The sequence below is a fragment of the Aegilops tauschii genome, chromosome 5 (genome assembly GCF_002575655.3).
Source record: "Aegilops tauschii subsp. strangulata cultivar AL8/78 chromosome 5, Aet v6.0, whole genome shotgun sequence".
Taxonomy (NCBI): Eukaryota; Viridiplantae; Streptophyta; class Magnoliopsida; order Poales; family Poaceae; genus Aegilops; species Aegilops tauschii.
In genome coordinates, this window is record NC_053039.3 from 199,816,145 (window position 1) to 199,822,144 (window position 6,000).

A 6,000-nucleotide genomic window follows, 5' to 3' on the forward strand; every position below is an offset into this window, starting at 1 on the left:
TGGGCATTGCAGAACCACGAACTTGAGGCACCGGCGCCCTCCTAGTACCGGGCTTGGACTGTCCAACAGACTGTCTTGGTGCACTGTCATCCTCTTCCTCCCCAACATAGTCCGCATCATCTGGATCTGAGGCCGACGGACTGGTGGATGGTGCCCGCTTCTTCTTCTTGGTGGCGGTCTTCTTCTTAGGCCGAGCATGCTCATCGGAGTCGGTTGAGCCTTGCCGGCGATCAACTGGAAAGGATAATGAATATGTTCCGATAAGAAGAAGCCAAAGAATATGAACAAGGATAAGCCAAATTAAACCGTGGGATGAACATGTTCCGATTATGACCATAGGACAAGTCCAAATGGTAAATAAATTTTTTTACATTCCCATGGTTAAGTTGAGTAGCCGAGTACATATAGAGGTGTTTGTAGGCTTAGGTATACAGTACCAAAACGCGAGAGCGCTAGACATGGCAAGATGTACATGGGGAATAATGCAACCCTAATAAGATTTGGTCACGACCAAAGGAAGATGAAGAGCGATAGCACTCTTACCCCGAGAAGACACCTCGGGACCCTTGGGACCGCAGTTCTTGGTACGAGCCATGACGAACTCCGGCGGTGAATCCCACCGAACACCGGCCCCTCCCGAGAGACTCAAGCAACAACCCAAGAAATGGATTGGAGAGAATCGTAGATCAGGAGGAGGAGAGTCCGTGGGCAGGAGATCGGGGCCGGAGATCGACGGAGACTGGCCGGGGCAGCGCCGGAGCACACCCCGGCGGCGGCTGTGTGGTGAGATGGGGAGAGGAAACGGGAGCGAATGAGTAACTCCCCCTAAAGCCCGAGCCCCTCCTCTGTTATATGGTGCGGCAACGGGCCAGACATCCGGGGCATGGCCCGGATATCCGGCGCTTGGAGGTCAGGGAACAGAAGAAACAGGGCCAACGGGCCGGACATCCAGGGACCAGCCCGGAAATCCGGCCACTGGAGGTGCATTGGTGGCTTGCGCAGCAGAAGGTTTTTTTCTTCAGGGCCCGGATGTCCGGCCACTGGACAGAGAAACAGGACGGGGAAGGATTTTCAAGGGGTCAACACATAGAATTGAATATAGACTCCGCCAAGGAGTTTTTAGAGATTTATATGGGTAGAAATCTGAGTCATCTATGGTCATACTAAGATAAAATAACCACCCAACCTAAATAAGTAATGAAAGGTTCACACAAACAAGGTACAAGCGGTGACCGAGGTCACCATTTTTGAGCATATGGACCATAGGACTGCAAAGATGTATGGGCACATGGTCATGACTCCATCATATTAAAGCCCATAGTTCGAGAACCATGATACTTTGAGAGTGTTTGTTCTATTTATGCATTATGTAGAGTGAGAATATTCATGAATTGAATGTCTCCCCCTAAATATATGCTTACATCAAGACAAGACATTAAGTTCATGCACGAATGGGTACTAGATTTCACATAATGTTGTCAAGCTCCAAGATACCAAGTTCACGCCTAAGTTGACAAAACCTTGCTTCGTCCAATGGCTTGGTGAAAATATCTGCAAGTTGCTTATCTGTGCCAACATGAGCAATGTCAATATCACCTTCTCCACATGATCTCTCAAGAAGTGATACCTGATATCAATATGCTTGGTGCGGGAATGATCTTTGGGGTTCTCAGCAATATTGATGGCACTTTCATTATCACATAGAAGAGCTATAGGTGATACCGTAATCCTTCAAAGTTTGCCTCATCCATAGTAAATGAGTTGCACAACTGGCAGTCGCAATGTATCCAGCTTCTGCGGTGGAGAGGGCAACACAATTTTGTTTCTTCGAGGACCAACTTACCAAGGAGCGTCCAAGAAATTGACATGCACCGGAGGTGGACTTACGATCCACCTTGTCACCGGCCCAATCCGCATCCGTGTATCCAATGAGATCAAACTTAGCATCCTTGGGGTACCATAGTCCTAACTTTGGGGTGTGAACAAGGTATCTAAGAATATGCTTAACCGCCTTATGATGGCTTTCCACAGGGAAAGCTTGAAATCTAGCACACATGCATACACTAAACATGATGTCTGGTCTAGATGCACAAAGATAAAGCAATGAACCAATCATAGAGCGGTATTTAGATGGGTCGAAGGGGGTACCGTTTGAGTCTTCAGTGAGTACAGTTTTGGTTGGCATGGGTGTCTTACATGGGCTAGCATTAGTCATGCCAAATTTCGCTAGGATATCCTTGAGGTATTTTGCTTGAGACAAGAAAATTCCTTCTTGAAATTGTTGAATTTGAAATCCGAGGAAGAACTTCAAATCCGTATTGAGTGACATTTCAAAATTCTTGGTCATTGAAGCCGCAAACTTCTTGCACAAATGAATGTTAGGAGAACCAAAAATGATATCATCTACATAGATTTGGCATAAGATCAAATCACTTTTGTCCCTCTTAGTAAAAAGAGTGGGATCGATCACCCCTCTCACAAAGCCATCATCGAGTAAAAGCTTCTTAAGATGATCATACCAAGCACGAGGTGCTTGTTTGAGGCCATACAAAGCCTTATGAAGTTTATACACATAGTCTTTGTGATCGGGATCAACGAACCCAGGTGGTTGTGATACATATACTTCTTCTTGTAGAGGACCGTTAAGGAAAGCACTCTTCACATCCATTTGATGTAATGTAAAGCCATTGAAAGCAGCATAAGCAAGTAAGATGCGAATGGATTCAAGACGAGTAACGGGGGCAAAGGTCTCACCAAAGTCCAAACCTTCAACTTGTGAGTACCCTTGTGCCACTAAGCTTGCCTTGTTGCGGATGATTACGCCATTCTCATCTTGCTTGTTCTTGAAAATCCACTTTGTTCCAATGACGTTGTGTTCCGTAGTTGGCCTCTTGACTAATGACCACACTTGATTGCGCTCAAAACTATTCAACTCTTCTTGCATAGCAATGAGCCAATCGTTGTCTGTCAACGCATCTTGTACCTTGAGAGGCTCAACACTAGACACAAAAGAGAAGTGAGCACAAAAGTTTGTCAATTGTTTACGAGTGACTCTACCTTCCGATATGCCGGTGAGGATTTTATCAATATCAACACGACCGGCCACTCGAGGCATGATGGAGGTTAAGGTTTCGCGAGGTTCAACTTCATGTCCATCATCCACGTCCTCAACATATGGATCATTAATGTGTGGTGGAAAATCTTCTTCTTCTTCTTGCATTTGTTGAGGTTCATTGTCAATGATTGCACTTTCTTGTTCTTGCCCTTGAGGATGATCTTGTTCTTGATGATTATCATGAAGAGGAACTTGATCATCATCTTGTACTTGGACTATGGGCATTGATTGAGTAATAGGGGCTTGTGGTGGTATGGGTGTTGAAGTAGTTTGATGGTGTGTGAGGCCTCCATCTTCTTCTTCATCATCATGAGGTTCTTGTTCCATTGGAAGAAGTGCACCAACACCCATCGTCAAGATATCTTGAAAAGAATCTTCTTCACCTACATCACTTAGATCAACTTGCTCCCCATGGGAGCCATTAAATTCATCAAACACCACGTCACAAGTTTCTACAACACATCCATTGGATTTGTTGTAGACTCTATAGGCGTGAGAGTTTGATCCATAGCCAACAAATATGCCCTCAATGGTTTTAGATTGAAATTTTCCTAACCGCTCTCTTTTGTTGAGGATGAAGCATTTACACCCAAATACACGAAAGTACTTGACATTTGGCTTGTTCCCGGTTAGGAGCTCATATGGAGTCTTTTCCAATATCGTGCAGAGGAAGAGCCGGTTTGATGCATGACATGCAGTGTTGACGGCCTCGGCCCAAAAACTATGTGGCGACTTGTATTCATCCAACATGGACCTTGCCATCTCCACAAGGGTCCGGTTCTTCCTTTCTGCTACACCATTTTGTTGGGGAGTGTATGGAGCTGAATATTGATGCTCAATCCCTTCATCACTAAGGAACTCTTCCAAGGTGTAGTTCTTGAACTCGGATCCATTATCACTTCTTATTGCCAGAATTTCTTTGTCAAACTTGTGTTGTGCTTGCTTGGCAAAGTCAATGAAGGTGATCTTCGTCTCGTCCTTGGATTTGAGGAAGAAGACCCATGTATACCTTGAGTAATCATCCACAATGACAAGTCCATACTTTTTCCCACCAAGACTATCCCACGAAGGAGTCCCAAAGAGATCCACATGAAGGAGCTCCAAAGGCCTTGAAGTAGACACAATATTCTTGGGTGGGTGCTTTGATTGATGTTGCTTCCCGGCTATGCATGCACTACACACACGATCTTTCTCAAAAGAGACATTTGTTAGTCCAAGGATGTGATTTCCCTTTAAGAGATCTTGAAGATTTCTCATGCCGACATGGGCTAGCCGGCGATGCCATAGCCACCCCTTATCAGCCTTGGCCATTAGACAAGTTGCATGGAATGTGCTCTCTTTCGAGAAATCAACCGTGTAAAGGTTGCCATCCAACTCTCCAACAAAGACCACTTCGAGAGTATCTCTCTTAAAGACTTTCACATCCGTTAGTCCAAATAGTGTATCATAACCAACAGAAGCCAATTGGCGAACAGAAAGCAAATGATATTTAAGGGATTGGACAAGCATGACATTTGCAAGAGACATGTCATTTGTGATAGCCACCTCACCCAAACCGAGTACCTGTCCTTTTGATCCTCCACCAAACATAATGCTCATAAATGGTTGAATAGCTTCCATGAAATCGTAGAGCAATTTGCTATCTCCGGTCATATGATTGGTACATCCACTATCAATCACCCATTTTACTCCACCGGAGAAGGCAACCTACACACAATTATTACTTGGTTAGAGGCACCCATTTTGCAATGGGACCTCTCAAGTTAGTCACAAGGGTCTTAGGGACCCAAATAGCATAAAACCGAAATGCATTTCGAGGACCAACAAACTTTGCATAAACTTCTCCATCCTTAGTCTTACGAAGTACATAGGATGGAGGCATGAACTCTTTTGGCTTGTTGAGAGTGGGCATGCCCCTTGTGGCCTTCCCACTAACAACCTTACCTTTCTCCTTGTGCCCTTCTCGTACAAAAGTTTCTTTTAGAGGGGTGGTGCACTTTTGAGAGGATGTCTTCTTCTTGCTTGTGCTCGGGTCAAACCCGAGTCCCTCTTTGGCAAACACCTCATTGTGTTGGCTCAACACCTCGTTAAGGTTCTTTTGCCCTTGAGCACATGTCATGAGCCCTTTCTCGATTTGAGCTTTGAGAAAGCGATTCTACTCAAGAATAGATGCTAGATCACTACTAGAGTTAGCAGTACAAGCATCAACATTGATAATAGGAGAAGAGTAAGCCTTGGCTAGAGTTTCAAGATAAGTAAGCTTGAGTGTCTCAAAACTCTTTGTAAGAAGGGTGAGCTCTTCTTCCTTGGTCTCGAGGGACACGGATAGGAGCTCACAATCCTTAGAGAGAGAAGCATTAGACTTTACAAGCTTACTTTTATCATTCATCAACTCTTCGCAAGTGTCAATAGCCTTTTTCAAGGAGGCAAGATCTCTAGTATGAACATCAATGTTTGCACCAATTTTTAAGCATAGTTCATCATTGCGTGCTTCCTCATATTGGACTTTCCGCTCAAGGATTTCATATTTTTCCTTTTCCTCGGTGACGAGGGTTTCGAGTTCCTTAATGGAAATGGTGTGCTTACTCACCATCTCCATAAGCATACGAAACATAGTGAGCTTCTTTCCTTTAAGGGAGCACATGAACTTATTTAGTTTAGCAAGCATAGGATCATTTATATCATCATCCTCATAACTATCCTCCACATCAAGATAGTCATCACTAGGAGTAGGAGGAGTGAAAAGAGGAGGGTTTGATCGTGGGGTTACCTTGACCTTGTCAGGAGAGTGTTGGTCCTCTCCATCTTCTACCACGGCCTTCGCCATGAGACACTTGTGAGCGTTGCCCTTGTAATCCTTCATGTAGTTGTAGGTGACAACTTCA